This window comes from Schistocerca serialis, chromosome 2 (assembly GCF_023864345.2).
Source record: "Schistocerca serialis cubense isolate TAMUIC-IGC-003099 chromosome 2, iqSchSeri2.2, whole genome shotgun sequence".
Classification (NCBI taxonomy): Eukaryota; Metazoa; Arthropoda; class Insecta; order Orthoptera; family Acrididae; genus Schistocerca; species Schistocerca serialis.
The window spans coordinates 958,664,007-958,688,503 of NC_064639.1; the positions used below are offsets into that span (position 1 = coordinate 958,664,007).

A 24,497-nucleotide genomic window follows, 5' to 3' on the forward strand; every position below is an offset into this window, starting at 1 on the left:
GCAGAGGAAGGAAAGTAGTTGATCCAATGTCCGACCGAGCGAGGTGGCGCAGTGGTTAGACACTGGACTCGCATTCGGGAGGACGACAGTTCAATCCCGCGTCCGGCCATCCTGATTTAGGTTTTCCGTGATTTCCCTAAATCGCTCCAGGCAAATGCCGGGATGATTCCTTTGAAAGGGCACGGCCGACTTCCTTCCCCGTCCTTCCCTAATCCGATGAGACCGATGACCTCGATGTCTGGTCTTCTTCCCCAAAGAACCCAACCCAATCCTGTTACCTGTACCGTCACTGGCAAACGTTGCGAGAGTCTTTTTCGCACCAACGTCATTCCAACTATTTACCAGCAGATGTATGGGCAGCATAATTTTTATGCAAGAGGCTCTCCTCTGCGCGTTGCACAACCAACTGGCTGAAGCGGCTGCTACAAAAGCATTTCGGCAATGCTTGAATTATCAGCCGTCATTTCCCTACAGCCAGGCTGTTCATATCTCCTGATCTTAATCCGATTGACTTTTCCCTGTGGCATTATCTGAAAGATGTTGTATTCAGTGCTCTAGTTATGAACGTAGCTTAATTCAAGGCACGCACTGCGCAGCGCGTTCTCAACGTGACTCCCGAGACACCCCGGTCTGTTGTGGAACATGCTGTTTTTCGATTTGAACTTGTTCCGAAAACGGTGGACAGAATACTGAAGATATGTTTTGCCAGTTTCAGAAAAATTAAAAACCGATGTTATTTTTCTATTTATGTGGCTTTTTACCCCAGTACAATTAAAAACTGATTTTACCCATCCGATGTGGTACGACTTGCCGTACGATCTTGCCGTGACGAATAGTCTCAGCTTACAGTGCCACAACTGTTGACTGCCGAAGTTGTGCAGTCATGCTCGTTGAACAGCATGAGTGGTGCAATGTGCAACTCAAATATAGCCATCGTGTTGCGATTCATCTGACATTTGTAGCCGACCACATTTACGTTAACACGCTTACTGTGCCATCTACTGGGAAAATTTTCTTTAATTATTGTTCTGCGACATTTCCCCGTGCGTCAATAACATGCTGTTCAAATACGAGTATGACTGGAACTTTAATTATGGACACCATAAAAAAAATGCTAAGACCTTAAACCTTGGTGCTACACCTGGTGATCGTCTACGCTACCATCCCAGCAGATGGCCTACTGGCAGCTCCTGATCTTAATCAATAGGGCACCTCAGGGATAAGGATGTTATATTCTTCAGGAAGCTTCTGTTTCGGAATTACACAGCTACGACCTATGCTAGCACTACCTACGTGTGTGCGAATGAGTCCTCAAATGCTCGGGACAATACGCTAAGTCTCTAGATCCCGAGTTTTAGGAAGCCTATACTATCCCCAAATAATCCTGAACACACCGCATGTCAGCCCCGAGATGAGGCCAAAAGGCAAGGTAGAGCCGTAGTCCGCAGATCGATTGTGGTCAACCAGTGGGACTTAACGGATTCGCCTTACCATCTCGCGCAGCCTGCTCTTCATAGGAGACCGAGATAAGTAATCTACAAGTTGTCATTCAATCTGCTTGTTCTGCCATAGCTGCCTCGTTGTTGGCCACCTGCACATTGATTCTGGTCGTCGTCTCGTGGGATTAATTCCGGCGTCAGCGAATCCTCGGTATTATTCACTACACTCACAGTATTCACTTCATTATTATAAAGCACAGCTGAGTGCTTGTATTTTCTAAATACTTTCTAAATTCCCTCCTGAATACCTTATTTGCTACTACATTCAAGTAACAATGTTACTTAGTGTACTAATGCCTATTGTTTATCTATGTAGGTAGGGCACCCAAGTACTATATGGTCTCGTATACCAATCTCGGCACATGGAAAAATATTTGTCTAACCTTTCCTTCTCCTATACAATTATCCGGGGTATGGCCCATGGCCTGTCAGACAACGCCTCCATACAGATTTATATGATTCATACGCATGCTCTCCTTGATGTTTGAAAATCTTACTCAGCAGCTTGTTATTATATTTTCCCGGGCTGTTTCTCACTCACGCTTTTCTATAATTTTTGATCTAGTTTGGTTGTTATTCCCAATAAAATACTTTCTCTCGCTTTGGGAAGATTTTCTCTGCGAAGTCAGTAAGGAGAACCTCCGTATCTATTGCACTCAACGCCTAGTATGCCACAACCAGTGTTGTCCCAGAGGCTACTCTGTCTGCAGCACACTTCTCTATGTATGCCTTAGGTCTGTCCTTTTTTCTTTTAGTCATCAGTCCCCTGACTGGTTTGATGCGGCACAACTGAAATCGTCTAGGAATTACCTTTTATCGCTTATATTGCAGTTTGTGTGCCCAGACGCTGGCTGCAAATCCTATGACAGCATTGTGGATTGCATCATGATTAGTCTAGGCAGCTGCAATGTGACCTTAAAGTCAATGGTGCCCAGTCTTGCCAATTTGTAAATAACTCTGCCAGCCTTGATATGTCTGAGAGATGCATGTGTGGGAGTTATGCTTTTCAACCGTGTGTTTGTCCAGATACTTACATACCTCAATGCGGCGCATCATGAATGCTGGGAGAAATTGGTAACGCGTCCCACGAGCCTCTAATGTTGTGCTGTGAGCGTGCTCGGGTTTATCGATGTAAAAATGGTTTTGTCTTGCAGTCAATAGAAACTGTTTAAGTAGCACCATCTTCAGACACCTGTAGCTGTCTCATAAACTTTGATCTTACAAACTTAACATGCCTGAGACCACAGCGGATTTTCGTGCTCAGATCGTTCATCCTCTGACACAACCAGTTTTCATCTTATGGGGTCACGTGAAAACTCTACACATTTGTTGCGACTGAAAGAAATTCTCGATCGGTGTGACTTTGTCCGGAAAACACAAGATCGTTTGACAGAGCAAATCAAAACTATGTGTTGCTATGGCACGTCTGCATAAAAGCTGAGGGACGTCACTTTGAACAAATATTCCGATGGATCAGGTTGTGGATGTTATGCAAATAAATGAAGTAGTTACAAAAATGGCTTTACAGATGTCGATATGTTGTCAGGGTCAATGAAATTCACCAACAGTCGTGTAACTTATGATGTTATTTTATTTCATTTTGAAGGCTACCAGTTTCAGCATTTCACTATGCCCCAAATGTCATACGGTGCCCTAAATCTCTGGATGTCGTGAATTGAGTAGTTAAACTACTGCTTCATTCGAAGACTTAGATCAAGTCTTCGAATGAAGCACAAGTGTAACAATTGAATTCACGACACGCAGGGTTTTTTGGCTATAAATAACATTTTCTTTATTTCGAGAGATGCATATTGAGTCTCAAAATGGCATAATGAAATGCTGAAACTGGTAGCCTTCAAAATAAAATGAAATAACATAGTAAGTAACACGGCTGTTGGTGAACTTCTTTGACATTGACAATTACTTAACCAGCCGATTTCCCCTGTCCATGATGGATCAACGGAGATAGGATGTCGACACAAGTTACCGCCAGATAGAAACAACCAAAATTGTTCAGCGTGTACCGTAAGTTACAAGAGAAGCGAAGCGCTCCTGGTTATTGAATAAATGCGCAGGTCATTCCCCCTTTTCAAGAAGTGTCTTGGAACAGATGTGCACAAATAAAGCCCTATATCGTTTGTTCAGTCCGCTGTAGAATTCTGGAATACATTTCTGGGGGACGGAAATCTCCTCTATAGAAATCAACATGCGATCAGTGAACAAATGTGCGAAAGGGACTTGTGATGTGCTTGTCAGACAGTCATCCAGGTTGATTTTGCGGATGAACGAGAACAGTCTGTTTTCGGTAAAAACACTGTGGTGACTTATTTCACCAAACATGTGGCTCACACAGGGAAAACATGACGTACGGTTGGAGATGGCCGCTATGGTGGTTTCGTTAAAGTCAAGATGGAAGACATCTGAAGTTGGAAGCCAGCAGCTAAGAGGCCGACGCGTCTGTGTTACGCCTGCGAGTGATGCAAAACTTGGCATCGGGTGCTGGAACCGTGTTCTAGCTAAGAAATCGGCTTCCCATAGGAAGCAATCCAATTCAAATAACTCAAGGCAGAATAAAAATTTAAAAAAAATTATTTTATCCCTCATACGTGTGGGTACCGTCCGTGCAGAACGATGATGTGAAACCCAACCCGCTCTCTCCGTCCACGAGATCCATAAACCTGTGGATACTGACTCCCAGATGGTGGCTGTTGACGCAGTTCCACAGTGCCGCCTAATGAACAAAACAGGGCGTACGGAATATCGGATCAGCTGCGTGATTGCACTGAAGAGCTCCTAGCAAACGTGTCGTTCTTAACCGATAGAAATCTTCAGACGAAAAATTAGCTTTGGCCTAAACAAGGGAGTGTTAAAGGAGCATTACTTTTCATAATATACGTAAATTACCTAATGAAAAGCTTCGGAAGCACCACGAGGGTGTTCACGGGTAATGTTGTTAACAGTGTAGTTGTAACGCTAGAAAACAGAAACGAAATGTAAGAAGACCTACAGAGGTTCGACACATTCTGCAGTGATTGGCAATTGGCTCTCAGCATAAACAAATGTAACGCATTGCACAACCCTTATTGTATGACTACACACTTGCATCACAATCACTGGCAACAGTCACTTCCATAAAATACGGGAAAAAATTGCTACACCAAAAAAATAATTAATGTAGAGTAATGAAATTTTGGGAATACATTTGTTTAGGTAACACATTTAAGTGATTAGGTTACAACACCACAGCGTGAGATAAGCCATTGCAAATGTGAAATGCTGGTACAGTAACCGGCGTAAGGGCCATAATGGTGAATGCAAGCATGCAAACATGCATGCATTGTGTTTTACGGGTACCGGATGTCAGAAGGATGGAGTTCCACGCCTGTTGCAAATGATCGGTCAATACGGGGACAGGTAATGCCGGTTGTGGTATATCGAGAGGTTCCAGCAATGGAATATTGTACTGAAATGCAGGAGGATCTGCAACGAATTGACACATGGTGCAGGGAATGGCAATTGAATCTCAATGTAGACAAGTGCAATGTACTGCGAATACATTGAAAGAAAGACCCTTTATCATTTAGCTACAATATAGCAGGTCAGCAACTGGAAGCAGTTAATTCCTTAAATTATCTGGGAATAAGCATTAGGAGTGATTTAAAATGGAATGATCATATAAAGTTGATCGTCGGTAAAGCAGATGCCAGACTGAGATTCATTGGAAGAATCCTAAGGAAATGCAATCCGAAAACAAAGGAAGTAGGTTACAGTACACTTGTTCGCCCACTGCTTGAATATTGCTCACCAGTGTGGGATCCGTACCAGATAGGGTTGATAGAAGAGAGAGAGAAGATCCAACGGAGAGCTGCGCGCTTCGTTACAGGATCATTTAGTAATCGCGAAAGCGTTACGGAGATGATAGATAAACTCCAGTGGAAGACTCTGCAAGAGAGACGCCCAGTAGATCGGTACGGGCTTTTGTTGAAATTTCGAGAACATACCTTCACCGAGGAGTCAAGCTGTATATTGCTGCCTCCTACGTATATCTCGCGAAGAGACCATGAGGATAAAATCAGAGAGATTAGAGCCCACACAGAGGCATACCGACAATCTTTCTTTCCACGAACAATACGAGACTGGAATAGAAGGGAGTACCGATAGATTTACCGTCCGACACACATCGTCAGGTGGCTTGCGGAGTATGGATGTAGATGTAGATGTGGACGATGCTGGAGCTGTCGTCCGATGATGTCTCTAGTATGTGCTCGATTGGAGACAGATCTGGTGATTGAGCACACCAAGGCAACATGTCGACACTCTGTAGAGCATTTTGCGTTATAACAGCGGTATGTGGACGAGCGATATCCTGTTGGAAAACACCCCCTGGAGTGCTTTCCATGAATGGCAGCACAACATGTCAAATCAGCTGTCTACGTACAAGTTTGCAGTCCGGGTGCGTGGGAAAATCAACGACAGTGCTCCTGCTGTCATACGAAATCGTAGCCCATACGATAAGTCCATGTGTGAGTCTAGTGCGTCTAGTACGCAGAGATTGGTTGTAGGCCCTCAACTGGCGTCCTTGTAACCAACACATGGCCATCACTGCCATCGAGGCAGAACCAGTTTTCATCAGAAAACACACCAGACCTCCAGTGTGACTCCCAATGAGCTCTCGCTTGACACCACTGAAGTCGCAAATGGTGGTGGTTTGGGGTCAGTGGAATGCATGCTACAGGACGTCTGGCTCGGAGCTGTACCTGAACTTACCGATTTGTAACAGTTCATTGTGTCACTGTGGTGCCAACTGCTGTTCAAATCGCTGCTGGAGATGCAGTACGATGCGCCAGAACCGTACGCCGAACAGGATGGTATTACCTCTCGGTAGCGCCACGTGGCCATCCAGAGCCCGGTCTTCTTGTGACCGTAGACTATCGTGACTACCGCTACCACCAGTCATGTTCAGCAGCTACATTTCTGCCAAGTCTTTCTCCAGTATCGCAGCCCGAACATCCAGCTTCTCGTAGCCTTAGTACTTGACCTCGTTCCAACTCATGTAATGGCGTCTTTGTCACCTTAAAGACCACGTGACCGCTACGGTCGCAGGTCCGAATCCTGCCTCGGGCATGGATGTGTGTGATGTCCTTAGGTTAGTTAGGTTTAATTAGTTCTAAGTTCTAGGCGACTGATGACCTCAGAAGTTAAGTCTCATAGTGCTCAGAGCCATCACCTTAAAGGCATTCTTGACTAATATCAACTCACCACGTCCGGTCTCAAAAGTAGTTAACGCTCACTACCGTTACAGCGTGTATTTTAAGCAAACCTGATCTACATCTTCACAGTGGCGCTGCCAGCGTCATCCTTAAGCGACTGGGCTGATTTCACATCATTCTACAGATGCAGTAACGCCTACCGACTTTCTTTTATGTCACGCAACTCCTTCTTGGTGTTATAACTTTTTCCTGCCATTGTATGAGTATGAATATGTAGTGATTTAAAGTGCAAGGACAACACAAAACTAATTGCAGGGAAAGCAGATACCAGACTGAGGTTCATTGTAAGAATCCTGAGGAAATGTAGTCCACTAAATAAGGAGATACAAAATTCTCGTTCAACCGAAAATTGAATATTTTTCGCCGGTCTCGTCCGTACGAGGAAGGACTGGTGCAGGTAATAGAGAAGATCCAAAGAAAAGCAAAGCGTATTGTCACAGGTTCATTTAGTAAGCATGAAAATGTCATGGAGATGCTAGTTCACCTCCAGTGGCTGACACTGCAGAAGAGGTGCATCACAGTGTACTGTTTTTATTCCGAGAGCTGCATTCCTAAAAGGCTCAACCCTATATTGCTTCCACCTATGTATAACCCGCAAAAAGACCATGATGGAAAAATAGAGATATTCAAGCTCGGACGGAGGCTTATCAACAATTGTTCGGCAACGGTTAAGTGACAGTGATAATGGGACACAAAGTATCCACTCCTATACACTATAATGTGGCCTGCAGAAGTAAGCGTATTTCGAAATTCATCATCGTTACTATCGTTTATCTTATAATTTTTGACTGATTCCCTTATGTGAGAACGTTCTTGTACAAAACTCGAACGTTTTAGTCTCGCTGGTAGTCCTGAATGCTTATCTCATCACAGAAACACAGTATTTTATCGTAATGGGTGGCAGCGAAAACGAGAATCCGACTAAGTGCAAAACTGTTATTGTCAGTTTATTGTGAAATTTGGCTTTTTACTCCTTCGGGCAAAGTCTAATAATCAGAAACTGAACGCTTCTTGCATTCCTATCAAATCACCGTGGTTGATATGTGCAGGCCTTCGATCGCGGTGGCAATTGGAAACAACAGTAATCTGTAATCTATATGTGTCAATTTACGCTTCTAGCGGTGCAATTAGTTGCACGTGTTACCTCCTATTTGCGCTGCAGTTAATATTTCGGAATAAAGTAAAAAAGGTTATGGAATAATTATCGTATTAGCAGTTAAATTTATTTAAAGTGAGGCGATTCCATCAGCTGGTTATTTCAGGCTATTAACATAGTATTTGCATCATTTCGTTAGGGCAGCGCAATGATGGTGGCTGGTTCGATCAAACTGAAATCCGTGTGCTTGTGGAAGTGCGTTATCGCGAGAAAATTAGCTCCGACCTGTTGTAAATTATGTGACGCTTTATACAGAGGGTGCAGAAAAAAAAACCAGCAGAATTTTCTACATAACCACGGATCGGAAATGTAGTGATGTGGAGTTATTACCATAAATTGGCAGCCAATCAGCGAAGAAATCGGAAAGTGTGTGTATTCAACATAACTTGACTCAGTTAATGTTCCTAATGCTAAAGAGGAAAGTTATTGGTTAAATGAACTCAACGTAATTATTTAAGCCAAAGAGTCAAAGATAGCAGATTTTAAATCCACAGCTGATTCCATTGTACACTAACAGATCAAAAGTATCCGGACAGCCGTATGTAATACGGAATTTATCACTAGATGTCAGGAGAGGTGGGCACTCCATTATAAAAGGAGGCTGGGAGTACTGTGCTGTAAGTAGAGAAGCAGTAACAGCAGCCACATTAGTTCCAATTGGTAGATCTCTATCACATGGCTTTTCACGATGTAGTGCCATGTTTATGCGGAAGGTCTGTTGATGTTTACATTCACTGGCGATGTTTTGATACGTGCTCTTGAAGGGAGGTCGGCAGCCCACCTTGCTTGTCTGTTCTGCGGGCCCATTAAGTGATAAGGGGCCGCTACGGCATTAACCTTCTAAAGCAGCCCAGGTAGATTGTTAGTGCTGTGACCGTGAAGTGGAAACGCAAAGAAATATCCACAGCTACAACTAGAGCAGAGAGATCTCGAAGACTGGCATACAGGGACCGTCAAACATTGTGGTGGGCAGTTGGTGCAAAAAGTCGCATGAAAACAGTGGAAGGAATCACTAGTGAGTTTGTAAGTGCTGCTAGCAGTCCATCTAGCACAGTGACTTTTTCTATATACTTTGCAATGACCGTGCCTACGGGGATGAAAAGAATGTGACACACTGCTCGAGCAACTCCACAGAGCCACACATTTCTGCAGTCCTCGCTAAGTGACGCTTGAGGTGGTGTAAATAGTGACGCCACTAGGCAGTGGATGTTTGGAAACGAGTGATTTGGATTGATGTGTCACAGTATACCTTATGGCAATCCAATGCAAGGCTTTGGGTTTGGCAAGTGCCTGCAGAGTGTTACCTGCCATTATATGCAGTACCGACATTGAAATTTGGGGAAGGTGGTGTTACAGTTAACGCTAAATGCAAAGGGGTATGGGTACATTCGACAGTACTGTGCACTGCTTACACTAGAGGAACATTTCAGCATGACAATGCAGCCTGTCATTGGAACAGCTTCTGTGTTAAGCATGACAGTGCACCCTGTTATTAAAGCAGCATCTGTGTTGACGTGGTATTTGGACAAAAACATCCTGGTGATGGATTGGCCTGCCAAAGCCGCAACCTGAACCTAATGGAACACCTACAGAATGAGCTAGAAAGTCAATTCAGTTCCAGACCCCAGCGTCCAATACCTCAACCTTCTCTGGTTTTGGCTCTTGAGGAAGAATGGGCTGCCATTCCACTATAGACACTCAGACATGTCACTGAAAGTATCCACAACAGAGTTCATGCTGTCATAAAGGCGAAGTGTGGACACACTGCATTGGCTGTGAAGTAGACGTCATCCATAGAACTAATAATAATATTGTAAAGAAGAAAAAAGAATCTCTCTCAGATGTAGCACAGAAATTACACGGCGAGTATACTACCTTCATCCCTCTACGTGATACTGTTGTTAAATACACTCCTGGAAATTGAAATAAGAACACCGTGAATTCATTGTCCCAGGAAGGGGAAACTTTATTAACACATTCCTGGGGTCAGATCCATCACATGATCACACTGACAGAACCACAGGCACATAGACACAGGCAACAGAGCATGCACAATGTCGGCACTAGTACAGTGTATATCCACCTTTCGCAGCAATGCAGGCTGCTATTCTCCCATGGAGACGATCGTAGAGATGCTGGATGTAGTCCTGTGGAACGGCTTGCCATGCCATTTCCACCTGGCGCCTCAGTTGGACCAGCGTTCGTGCTGGACGTGCAGACCGCGTGAGACGACGCTTCATCCAGTCCCAAACATGCTCAATGGGGGACAGATCCGGAGATCTTGCTGGCCAGGGTAGTTGACGTACACCTTCTACAGCACGTTGGGTGGCACGGGATACATGCGGACGTGCATTGTCCTGTTGGAACAGCACGTTCCCTTGCCGGTCTAGGAACGGTAGAACGATGGGTTCGATGACGGTTTGGATGTACCGTGCACTATTCAGTGTCCCCTCGACGATCACCAGTGGTGTACGGCCAGTGTAGGAGATCGCTCCCCACACCATGATGCCGGGTGTTGGCCCTGTGTGCCTCGGTCGTATGCAGTCCTGATTGTGGCGCTCACCTGCACGGCGCCAAACACGCATACGACCATCATTGGCACCAAGGCAGAAGCGACTCTCATCGCTGAAGACGACACGTCTCCATTCGTCCCTCCATTCACGCCTGTCGCGACACCACTGGAGGCGGGCTGCACGATGTTGGGGCGTGAGCGGAAGACGGCCTAACGGTGTGCGGGACTGTAGCCCAGCTTCATGGAGACGGTTGCGAATGGTCCTCGCCGATACCCCAGGAGCAACAGTGTCCCTAATTTGCTGGGAAGTGGCGGTGCGGTCCCCTACGGCACTGCGTAGGATCCTACGGTCTTGGCGTGCATCCGTGCGTCGCTGCGGTCCGGTCCCAGGTCGACGGACACGTGCACCTTCCGCCGACCACTGGCGACAACATCGATGTACTGTGGAGACCTCACGCCCCACGTGTTGAGCAATTCGGCGGTACGTCCACCCGGCCTCCCGCATGCCCACTATACGTCCTCGCTCAAAGTCCGTCAACTGCACATACGGTTCACGTCCACGCTGTCGCAGCATGCTACCAGTGTTAAAGACTGCGATGGAGCTCCGTATGCCACAGCAAACTGGCTGACACTGACAGCGGCGGTGCACAAATGCTGCGCAGCTAGCGCCATTCGACGGCCAACACCGCGGTTCCTGGTGTGTCCGCTGTGCCGTGCGTGTGATCATTGGTTGTACAGCCCTCTCGCAGTGTCCGGAGCAAGTATGGTGGGTCTGACACACCGGTGTCAATGTGTTCTTTTTTCCATTTCCAGGAGTGTATGTGAGTTACTACAAGTTTCGTTCCTATGGAATCTTTTCTAAAAAAAAATAGGTAAACAGCTGGCTGAAAAGGGTCCAACATCAGCTTATTTTATAACCAAAAATAACAGCCAAAAATGTAGACATAGAGAGGAATCAAAAAGCGGAAATTTATAGTTCCGGGGGTGTGCAGTATTTCTTGCTACAGCCTGCCCTTCAAAATACATAGCAAACGGACCGACGTTTTGATGTAAAATTTAGGGAGCATGCAGCTAATTCCATTACAAAGTCAGCTTTGATTGCTCACTTTTAGGAGATGGGACACACGGTCTCTGATATTTCCACCAATCTTCAAATACTTTACCGGGAGAAAAAAACGTAATGTTCTAAATATTTTAGAAGAATTGGAGATTTTTCGAACATTGAAAAGGGTCTCAGAAGATACCCTCAACTCCCAGACAGATTTACGTCGCAGAAACGTCCAAGTCAATTTTCTTTATTTAAGTGAATGACGTTCTCCAGACCTACATTTGTTTTTAACGTAAAAGGCTTTTCATTTGTGGAAACAATGTTATTAATTGTCAGGACGCTGCATTGGACACCGCTGGAAGAGAGGACCCTAGATTGTATCGTGAAGCATTTTGAAATTAGTTGCAACAGTAATTCAAAGAGAGTGCATTGTTCCTCATTATTGCAGTTTGGTAACTTAAAATGTGCATCCAGCCCGCAACATTTGAATCAAGATATCTTGTTACTTAATGTTTGCGACACTGCGCTTGCAGCAGCTTTCTGCGTAGTCCTCGCTACAGATAGTGGTTAGCTGGTGCCGCCAACAGCAACGCGTCCTCCCCTGGCTGTCTACGATGGAGGCAAAGTGTGTCACTATTGACAACTGTTTCTCTTTAAATGTTACAAACGCGGTGTTTTTAAGTATTTTAATTATTTTTATTATAAACTATTGTAATAGCTACTACGTTCTTACCTTGATGTTTTCATTGGGTTCTTTTTCATGCTGTGGATGGCCTTAGCCCCCATTACATCTTATCATAGATGCTCTCAGTTCGTGAGTCAGAAGTTTTCATTTGTCCATTTCTTGTCATGCCTGAATTTCTGATAAGTTCTTTTATCCATTAGTATACAGTGAAGCACCTGAAGGTGCAAATTAAATTTGTGAAACCGGTCGTGTTCTCCAATAAAGAATTCTAACATTCGCAGCGGACTTGTTTATTCAAATCATGAAAGGTGGACACACTGCATATTAATATCCACTAATAGGTGACCGTATACTTCTTATCAGATTGTGTACGTTATTTTTCTCTGATCGTTACTACAGTCCGATTAAAATTACTTGGTGGTTGGCATTTGTCACTTTGCGCTACAGTGTTGCCACATCGGCTACCGTTCGCTTAAAGGCGACACGCAAACACGGCGAGTCACTTCGCAAGTGCTGAAATGCTGTTCATGTAACGCGGAGCGATGATAGGAGCTGTGTGTTGGGAGCTGTTGCAATCAAGTACGATGAGAACGCGTGATGCTCTGTCCATAGCTGATTTTAAATCACCAGTGACTGAACTGCGGCAGACAAGGTGTTATATTGCCCTGAATTTTCATTCGTGTCCTAACCTAACCATTACTTCTTGAAGTGCAATATCCTACACAACGGCGGTCAGCAACCTCAAGCAGAACCATTAATCACACTCGCTTTGATCACGGCGATTAAAGCTGGGTAGCTAAGAGCAAACTCAAGATAGAAAAAAATTCACTTTCAGCGCTAAAACTGAACTGTAACATCTACTTTTAGCAACGTGAGCTGACGCGATACCGACCAAGGAGCAGTCCTGTTTGGAACTCATTTACAGGCAAATTCCAAACGAAAAAAGAATGATAGGAAGAAAAATAAGAGCAAATAAAAGAATCAATACGATGATGGAAATGATGAGACAAAAGATTAAAAATAAAAGAAATACATTGATACCAATTAATTAAAAAAACAATAATCTGAGGCAGTTTGGCAAAGATTTGAAGTAAATAAAAAAAAACAAAACATCACTCCACGCCCTTCTGCACTTTTGCCTGTAACTTTACCACTCCGCTATATATCTTCGCATTGTCCTGTTGTATTTGTTTATTTGTAAAACAATAGCAAAGATCATTTGCTGCCTTCAAAAAGTTCGGTTTTACGTGATATATGAAGTTTTCCTACTGTAGGCCTATCTCTGCGACGATAATAACTGAATATGTGAGGTCGCAGTGCGTCATATGCGAAAAAGTCCAGTAGCCTTCGGATAGTGGTGTGTACAAAATGTATGCGTGTTTTGTTACCATCGTTCTGTGTGTGTTATTTTGTGCGTGTTTATCATGTGTGATGAAACGCGAAGTAAAAGGCCCGGACGCGAAATTCGGCATCCAAACACAACGAAGAAAAAGAAAGCCAGACAAGGAATTGGAAGTGAACTGAACATCTGTGTTTTTCAGTTTGGCAACGTCTAACAATTCGGGTATGACGTTGAGTGCTCTGATTGGAGGAAGACACCTCCAAGAAAAATGTCAGCTTCGCTAGAATTTCGGTTATTTCACTGATTTGCTGAGATAATAAGCTGCACTACTTAAACAGCATTACAGTAATGTCATCACCACGTTATGCTATAAGGAACAATGGTGTAAAAAATGAAATCTAAAGACCATCTGTTTTATTTTTTAGTGAAGTGTTGAGAACATGATAAATTAGATGAGATAAGACAATGATGCAAATAGACATTAATCTTAAACCCTTTTATTCTCAGATATAATTCTTTCCACAAAATATATGACACCAACATTGCTCGTAGAAAGTTGACATTTTCGGAGAAATAGTTGGCTAACCTCTATAAATCTTTTAGCGTGTTGCTAAAACGATTGTCACAGCCTCGATAATTCGTACGACCTGCTCTTCACGGGTGTTCAGTTCGGTACATTCGTTAGAATGACTGATGTTCAACAGCGATGCATGTCCGAGTTGTGGTTGCTTGGTAAATTTTGGTCGATTTGGTGTTCCTACATTGATCAGAACTTACACCTTCAGTTTCTTCTTTTTTTTAGGAAGGGTCTTATTTTTCTCCTGAAGAAGATCGTTGCCCGGATGGTTGAAACGTTGGTTTTATAGTTGATGAAGTGTTTCATAACTAGGAGGGACAAAACCCAAAAACATTGTAATAAAATTGATATTTGGGGTGAAGCCTATGTTCTTATTTTATTCTTGTCCTCTTTCACGATTTGGAACACGTAATTACGGAGAGAGGGACAGTATGAAGATCCAACGTTGCAAAATAATTCTTTTTATAGGAACAGCCAAAAGTATTGTGATGCTTTGCAAAAAATGGTTCAAATGGCTCTGAGTACTATGGGACTGAGGTCTTCAGTCCCCTAGAACTTAGAACTACTTAAACCTAACTAACCTAAGGACATCACACACATCCATGCCCGAGGCAGGATTCGAACCTGCGACCGTATCGGTCGCGCGGTTCCAGACTGTAGCGCCTAGAACCGGATGCTTTGCACCATCCACCCTTACAGCGCCACATTCAGACAAACACTGAAGAGTCAATGAAACTGGTACATCTGCTTAATATCGAGCAAGGAGAAGTGCCGCAACATGACTTGGCATGGACTCGACTAATGTCTGAAGTAGTGCTGGAGGGAATTGACACCATGAATCCTGCAGAGCTGCACGTAAATCCGTAAGAGCACGTTGCAAGGCATCCCACATGTGCTCAATAATGTACATGTCCGGGGAGTTTGGTGGCCAGCGGAAGTGTTTAAACTCAGAAGAGCGTTCCTGGAGCCACTCTCTAGCAATTCTGGACGAGTGGTGTGTTGCATTGCCCTGCTAGAATTGCCCGAGTCTGTCGGAATGCACAATGGACGTAAATGGACGCATGTGATCAGATTGATGCTTACGTACGTGCCACCTGTCACAGTCGTATCTAGACGTATCGGGGTCCCATATTACTCAGACTGCTCACGCTTCACCATTACAGAGCCTCCACCAGCATGAACAGTTCCCTGATGACATGCACGGTCCATGGATTCATGAGATCCTCTCCATACCCGTACACGTCCATCCGCTCGATACAATTTGGAACGAGACTCGTTCCGACCAGGCAACATGCTTCCAGTCATCACCAGTCCAATGTTGTGTCGGTGCTGACGGGCCCGAGCGGAGCGGGGGGGGGGGGAGGGGGGCGGAAGTTTTTTGTCACGCAGTCATCAAGGGTACACGAGTGGGCCTTCGGCTCCGGTAACCCATATCGATGATGTTTCGCTGAATGGTTCGCACGCTGACACTTGTTGATGGTCCAGCCTTGAAATCTGCAGCAATTTGTGTCATGTTGTAGGATTCTCTTCAGTCGTCGTTGGTCCCGTTCTTGCAGGATCTTTTTCCGGCCGCAACGATGTTGGAGATTTGATGTTTTAATGGTCGTACGGGAAAATCCCCAATTCATCGCTACCTCGGAGAAGCTGTGTCCCATAAACTCATGCGTCGACCATAACACCACGTTAAAACTCACTGAAATCCTGATAACCTGCCATTGTAGCAGCAGGAACCGGTCTAACAACTGCACCGGGCAGTTGTTGTCTTACATACGCGTTGCCGGCCGCAGCTCCATATTCTGCCGGTTTACATATCTCTGTATTTGAATACGCATGCCTACACCAGTTTCTTTGTCGCTTTAATGTATAACATGTGTACAAGAGTCGTGGAAAACTGTAATGCAAGAATGACTGTAAGAAACTAGAGGTTAGAGCCTTACGGACAAACATTCTTCTTATGCGCCATTCGTGAGTGGGCCAGTGAAGAGGGTAGGAGTTAGTGATTCCAGAAGTGCCCTACGTCACATGTGGCTTGCGGAGTAGTGCCATTTGCGAGTGGAATACTGAAAAGCGGAGGGGGGTGGGGGGGGAGGGATCATACAGGAAGTACCGTCCTCCACAGGTGGCTTGCGGAGTACTGATGTAGATGTAGAAAAGCAAAGCTGCTTAGAGGGAATTAAAGAAATCTTTGGAGAAAAGAGAAGGAGCTCTACAAAAATAAGTAGTTCAGGTGACAAGTCGTTACTAAGGAAGGAACGGAAGGCTACAAGGTGCAAAGGTGGTTATAATTAAACCTTCACTACTTGAGTCATTGCAGACGGAAAACTACTTAACTTATGTGTACTCAGCTTTATAGGAACTATGTTCAGATTGTGAGCTGCAGGATTTGCGGTAGTAGTAGCACTGTTAGTGTCATGACTTGCCGTTAAGCGCCGATACTGGTACGGCGACGTAGGAGGAACTCATACCCCCAAGGACCAAGGACATGTAGCTTGAACGGCACACGTTATTGTGATCTGCTTCGACAGCAAGTGACTCCTTCTTTACGGGAGTGAGGTGCGTTGCGCTGAGCTGTTTTGACACACGTTGGATCTCCTCCTCTCACTGCTAGTGAGACCACTCGGTTACTCCGTAACACACTTGGAGAAGACCGAATCATTGGCCGGTCGTTCCAAACTGAGTGGTGACACCAATCACCAGATCTGAACCCGTGTAATTTCTGACAGGAGGGTTACCTGAAGGGGCTGAGCTGGGGCCCTGTTTTTCGCTTGTGGCGACATCTTGCTGTTTGAAGCGTCGCTGTGACCGAGGGCGACGTCGCAGGGCGACACCCTTCTGCACCATTACAGAGGAAGGCTCAAAATGCGTCGCAATGGAAGACAATTATGGTGTTTCGATAATGTGCCCTTTTATTTTGTTGTGCAGTGTTGTTGTAACAAATGTATTCAGTATGATCTAGTTTTAACTTGTAAGAACGCATTCTAACCAAAAACTGGCTACCGCTGTAACATATATACTGCAAACTTCTTTTCAGGCAATGTTAAAATTTTGATAAACCCTAATGCAAAAAGTACAACAAATTAAGTCTACGTTAACAGAGTAAAATTAATATTTCATAAATCACTTACGTTACTAGTAAACTATCAGAGAACGATCAAATAACTACAGTTATTTTATGTAGGAAACTGCAAGAGCAGACGCCCCTGAAGCGTCCGTGACAGTATTACGGGGAGTTTCTGATAACAGCATACTTCTCTTAATTGCATCAACTTTTGGTTTTTGGTGGAACACTGTAAATTAATTAAACAAATACTGTTTTCTTTGCCTTGTTTCACAAATTTTAGTATCAATGTTCCTGCACAGCCTAGGTTTCGGGTTATAAGCTCATTTTCAAGTACGCTACTGATTCCCAAAGATGTTAATGCAGAAATAAACATGACGACAAGGCAAACATAATCATCTCAACTTCTTAAGTTTTCGATCCATAGCTTAATGTAAAATTATGCCTATGACCATTTTTTAACAAATTACGTATGTAATTACACAATTCAGCAAGTACACTAACACGACAGGACTAAAGTCATGCACTGGCCAAAAACTTTTTATCTACTGATGGACTGGAGCCCAAAGTTCAGATGATTATCTTAGTCTTGTCATCATTCTTGTTTGTGTATTAACATCTTTGGGAATCACTAGCGTACTTAAAAATGGGCTTATAACGCGAAAACTAGGTTTTGCAGTAACATTAATAATACAATTTGTGAAACAAGGCAAAAAACAATGTTTGTTTAGCATAATTCTGTGCTTACTTAGGAGATTGTAGCGGACCAGCCAACATTGCGTATTTTGGGCATTTTGTTGCTGTGTAAGAAACAGATTTCGCCGTAGTGCTACCTTCTCAGACGATTTCGTGACGTTCTGAACGTTCATTTGTTATACTAATGTTGCTTGGAAGTTGTGTAGGCGCCACCATCATTTTAGCTGGCGGAATCCGAGCCAGCAGCGCTGAGGAAACTGAAGACGCCAAGGGGGGCGGCCCGTGCGGCCAAGTGTGACTTGGCAAACACTGTAATTGCCTCAGAGACAACCTCTCCGACACATTTGCAGAACTTCTGCCTTCTCCTCGCTTTGCTCCCCTTCCCATTTGCCCTCATCGACCTAACCTCTGGCGGGACAGACCCTGCGTCCCAGACAGTTCAGGAAGTAGTGATGCTCGGGGGAAAAAGATCTTAACGGACTGCTAGATAAAATCGACTGGCTTTTAAAGCTTCCGCACCAAGTTGCATAACGTATTCACTTGTTTCCACGTTATGTACTGGATGCACACAGATAACTTCATGCACTACTCAGATAACAGCCTCAGAAAATTTTAACTACTTTTTACACAGCTTCCATTTTTGGAAGTTCTCAAGTTTAAAAAAGAAAAGGATAAGAGCAGTGACAGATATCATAGCAGCCAAAAGGCTTTTCGATCGCTTCAGTCCAGTACGCTATACACACATAACTGTAGTACAGCCAGAAAAATATCCGAAGGAGATATGGAACATTAGTTTTTAGTATAAAGTTGCGGCACGCATGTTTCCCCGCACATCTTTGCATGATTCGGGTGATAGTCTCTCCCAAAGGCTGCGACCATCCAGAAGACCACGGAGATCTTCATCATATCTTTTTGAGATGTACCAAATATGCTCCAAATCTAAGTAAACTGAAAAAAACCTCGCAAAAATGAAAATTCCCTTTTCAACAATTATGAAAACGGATCGAAACAGTCTGGACCGCAATAAAAAATTTATCTACGAGGCGTTTTACGAAAGTAAGGTCAGATCGGTCGTGAAATGGAAACCACAGTGGAAATCCGATGAAGCTTTGCATAGGTGTGTTGGACAGTGTCTCTAGTATGCCTGTTGATTGCGTCAAGTTTGTCTTTTCAGTTATAAGCGCAAAGTGAGCACGTAAAGATGCCTAGAAAACAGTCTCCCGCCAAATATGAGTGCCCATGAGAGATTTCGCCTGTTCTGACGCAGCCCACACATCGTAACTGTCCTGCGTTTCCTCCTTTATGACTGTTCTCGGCCGCATTCTGCAGGGGCAATGATGGGAAGTGTTTCATCGCCCTCCGTACAGCCTGGAATTTGCTCTCTCTGATTATCATCTGTGCTGACATGAACCACTGGCTATGTAGCCAACGTTTTGACACAGATAACGAACTGCAGATCAAAGTAAAGAATAGGCTAAAAGTGGAGGGAGCTGCGTTCTATGACGACGGTATTGGAAAGTTGGTACAATGCTGTGACAAATATCTCAGAGAGAGCGGCGACTATGGAGAGACGCTGCTCGAAGTTGTGGCTAACTGTTGCAACTAAAACACATTCGATTTTCACTGTGGTTTCCATTTCGCGACCGATCGTACATTGCTTTCGGAATACGCCTCGTACAATGGTTAACGGTCAGAACAGGACTATCTTCAGGCTATTTATACCATGTTTGTAGGCGATGGCGGTGAACGGAGCAGGTGTTATGACTCCACGAACGTCAACTGCTGAACTTGACGTTCGTGGAGTCATACCATCTGCTCCTGCTGTTTATAATTGGCCAAACAAGTTTTAGCAATTTTATGGGTGCTCTTAGTCATTTCGTATTTCCTACATTTCAGGTTTTCAGGGACCTCGTTATTGTATAACGGTAACTTGTCATCTGCATAGCTGTTTTCGAATTATCTGTCCTTATCTGCAACTTCAATGGATACAGAAAGACGGTACATATTTCGAGGAACTCCATTCGCAATTAAGATTTTTACTTCACAAAACACAACGTTTATGTTGCTCCTGTGCGTCTAGAAACACAGCATCAACATAAACATTGTGTTTTGTGAAGCGCAGAAGTGTTACCTGCGAATGGAGTTCCTAAAAACATTTGTCGCATTTGTGTGTGCTTTTTTTTACAACAAAGAAGCATGCAGATAAGGACAGATACTGCGAGAATATTACCCTGTTAAACGTTAACGTTACATTGTTGTACACTGGTAGCTTCTCATTTACAAAAAGAAAGTCCGTAATGTATACAAAAACCTCTTTGAAATAATTTTATGCCTAAATAGTAAAAGAAAGATGAAAATATTCGTATGATATAAAAAGGCGACGGTGGAGGAAAATAATTAAAGTGAAATGGGCTGATAGAACGATAAATTAAGAAATAAAACTAGAAGGTAAGGAAGACTAGTAAAAATGATGAAAACGGAAATGACATCTCAGCTGCGATCTGTAAACTGGCTACTAGTTTGTCTCGAGACCTGGCAGGAAATACAAAGAGATTCTGGTCGTATGTGAAGTATGCTAGCGGCAGGACACAATTAATGCCTTCTGTGCGCGATAGCAATGGAGATACTGTCGAAGACAGTGCTGCCAAAGCAGAGTTACTAAACACAATCTTCCGAAATTGCTTCACCACAGAAGACGAAGTAAATATTCCAGAGGTACATAACCTCGAAGTAGTGAAACAACTTATATCGCTTAATAAAGACAAGTCTTCTGGTCCAGGCTGTATACCAATTAGGTTCCTTCCAGAGTATTCTGATACAATAGCTCCATAGTTAACAATCATATACAACCGCGCGTTAGACGATAGACCCGTACCCAAAGACAACAAAGTTGCACAGGTGACATCAATATTTAAGAAAGGTAGTAGGAGTAATCCACTAAATTACAGGTCCATATAATTAACGTCGATGTGCAGCAGGATTTTGGAACAGGTATTCTTTTCGAACATTATGAATTACCTCGAAGAAAACGGTCTACTGACACACAGTCACCACGAATTTAGAAAACAACGTTCTTGTGAAACATAACTAGCTCTTTACTAGCACGAAGTGTTGAGTGCTATTGTCAAGGGATTTTAAATGGATTCCGTATTTCTGGATTTCCGGAAGGCTTTTGACTATGTACCATATAAGTGGCTTGTAGTGAAATTGGCTATTACGGAATATCGCCGCAGTTGTGTGAATGGATTCGTAATCTGCTGTCAGAGAGGTCATATTTCGTAGTAACTGACGGAAAGTCATCAGGTAAAACGGAAGTGATTTATGGTGTTCCCCGAGGTAGTGTTATAGGCCCTTTGCTGTTGATTATCTATATAAACGATCTGGCAGAGAACCTGAGCGGCCGTCTTAGGTTGTTTGCAGATGAAGCTGTCGTTTATCGACTAATAAAGTCACTGAAGATAAAAAAAATTGCAAAACGATTTAAAAAAAGATATCTGTACGGCGCGAAAATTGGCAATTGACTCTAAATAACGCTAAAAGGAATCCGTTAAACTTCGGTTTCACGATAAATCAATCAAATCTAATGGCCGTAAATTCAACTAAATAACTAGTCATTACAATTACGAAGAACTCAAACTGGAAGGAACACATAGTAAATGTTGTGGGGAAGGCTAACCACCGGCAGAACATTTAGAAAATTAACGGATCTACTAAAGAGACTGCCTACACTACGCTTGTAAGTCCTCATTTAGAATACTGCTGCGTGGTGTGGAATCCTTATCGGATAGGACTGACGGAGTACATCGAAAAAGTTCCAAGAAGGTCAGCAAGTTTTGTATTATTGCGAAATAGGGGAGAGAGTGCCACTGAAATGATACATGATTTGGGATGGACATCTTTAAACGAAACGCGTTTTTCGTTGCGGAGGAATCTTCTACGATATTCCAATGATCAACTTTCTCCTTCGAATGAAAAATATTATGTTGACACCGACCTACACAAGGAGAAACGTTCAACATGATAAAATAAGGGAAATCAGAGATCGCACGGAAAGATACAGATGTTCGTTCTTTCTGCGTGCTATGCGAGGTTGGAATGCTGGACAATTGTGAAGGTGGTTCTATGAACCCTCTGCCAGACACTTAAATGTGATTTGCGTAGTATCTACGTAGATGCAGATTTACTACCAAGTGACATGAAAGGAAAGATTACAGAGAAGGGAGGGAGAGGTAGCTGAATAAGACTTTGTGATACGAAAGTTGAGCGAAGCTACCAGAAAATTAAGGAATAGGCACAAGCAGAGGAAAGTGGAGAGTGTACGTTCGATACCTGTACCAAAGAAGAAGAAGAAGAAGAAGAAGGAATCTGATAAGTTGGAAATACAATGTCAGGAGGATTCGGGGAAAAAGTAGCTACATTTAGACAAAAGGAACGATTCGAAAAAGATGTTGGAGGCTATACAAGGAGATGGAATATTTAAACATCCACATTTACCGTGAAAAGTACAGTGACTGATAAAAAGAGAGAGACACCCACAAGGGCAAGAAGAATCGAAATGGAATTTCACGGTTGAGAGGGAATGTGGTTATTTCACTGATGCTAAAAAAATGGTTCAAATGGCTCTGAGCACTATGGGACTTAACTTCTGACGTCATCAGTCCCCTAGAACTTAGAACTACTTAAACCTAACTAACCTAAGGACATCACACACATCCATGACCTAGGCAGGATTCGAACCTGCGACCGTAGCGGTCTCGCGGTTCCAGACTGTAGCGCCTAGAACCGCTCGGCCACACCGGCCGGCCTTCACTGATGCTGTCGCATGAGAGGTAACACATGACGACGCAATATGTCCGTGACGTAACGCTGTGCCGTTAGAGTGCCTTCGAACACTACCAGTCGCGACCCAAAATGACTCCCGACAGTTCCCCACACAATGACACCACACAAATGTGCCACGCCGAAACATTGGGAGAATCAATGGATGTCAAATTAAATACTTTTCAGCCGTCAATTTTCAACCTTATTTTATTTGGCAACCAGTTTCAGCGTTTAATTACGCCATTTTCAGGCCCCTGACCGACATGCAGGAAGAATCTATCGCCGTTGTGTTCAAAACAGGGGTCATCAATACTGCTATTAATAGATTTTTGCTACAGTGATCACTTAATCCATTCTCTCAATCCATATTCCGTAGTAATTAGACTGTTCATTCCATTCAGAAGATCATGTAATCCTTCTTTTCTTTCACGTCATCAGCGAACCGTATCATTGATATCCTTTCACCTTGAATTTTAATTCCACTCCTGAACCTTTCTTTCAATTCTCTCATTGCTTTTCGATGTACAGAATGAACAGAAGGGGAGAAAGGCTACATCCTTGTCTTACACCCTTTTTAATACGAGCTCCCACTCCTATTATTCCCTCTTGGCTCTTGTACTTATTGTATATTATCCGTCCCACCCAATAGCTTCCCCGTGTTTTTATCAGAATTTCGAACATCTTGCACCATTTTACATTGTCGAATGCTTTTTCCAGGTCTACAAATCCTACGAACGTGTCTTGATTTTTCTTTAGTCTTGCTTCCATTATGAACCGCAACGTCAGTGTTGCCTCTCTGGTGCCTTTACCTTTCCTAAAGCCAAGCTGATCTTCACCTAACACATCCTCAATTTTCTTTTCCATTCTTCTGTATATTGGTCTTGTCAGCAACTTGGATGAATGACTTTTTAAGCTTATTATGTGATAATTGTAGCACTTTTCGGCTCTTGCAGTCCTCGGAATATAATACCGTGCGGTAAGATCGTTGCAGCGAATAGCTAAATACCGGAATGACCGCCATCGGTTGTAGACTGGTGGAGTGAAATAGGAGTATTGTCATTACTGTCGTGTCTGCCTTCTGGAAATCGTTAGAAGGAAGGGAACTGACCTTCTTTCCGAGTACGTAGTTTGGTATGCAAACCAATCAGTAGTGTAGGTGTCTCATCGTATAAAAATCGTATGCAGGGTCGACAAAATAAGTGTCCTGGAAAATAGGCACCCTTTCGTAACGTACAGCTAGCGCCTGCTTCCCTACAACCCTCCATACAGCCAAGTACCGCCAGCAGCCGCCTTCCTCGCTCGCTCGCTACACGTACTTCGGCGATCGCAGGAAAATTAGTTCGGTTCAGACATAAACAGGCGGGACTGTTTTCCAGCGGTAGGCACGCTTCCTGGTGGTTCTATTCTCGCCACAGGGGGCGCGGCCAGCTGTCACGTGCCTCCAAGTACTGGTACTGTATTCGTCCTAATCCGGCTATAAAGCTCGCCGATCGGCCGATCCACGGAAGTTACGCACTCCGTGGCTAAGCGGCGACCGTCCGGCCCCTCAATATGGAGCCCCCTTCGCCATAGGTAGTCGCTCCCTGGCCAGTGCTGGACGTCCACAGTCCCTCCATAAGGAGTTCCGCTGCCCGAGCGCACTGTTACCTAAGGATTGACGTTCGTACACATTCGAAGGCCGAGGAGTGCAACGTCAGCCTCGTATTAAAAGCTCCAGAGCATCACTGCGTGCCAGAGTGCCTCTTCTGCACCCTCTGGAAGACACCCCCACTACCATCTCCGAGCTATTACTCCGCGGGACAGCACTTATTTCGGACCGACCACAACCAATGA

The 24,497-nt window shown here is 43.9% G+C and overlaps 1 protein-coding gene across 1 annotated transcript in view; it reads right to left on the reverse strand.

The window, feature by feature from the left end:
• The window catches only part of LOC126458343 (adenylyl cyclase 78C-like), a 788,789-nt gene that overhangs the window by 339,627 nt on the left and 424,665 nt on the right, over nucleotides 1–24,497 (reverse strand). The gene's annotated exons all lie outside the window — the stretch shown is intronic.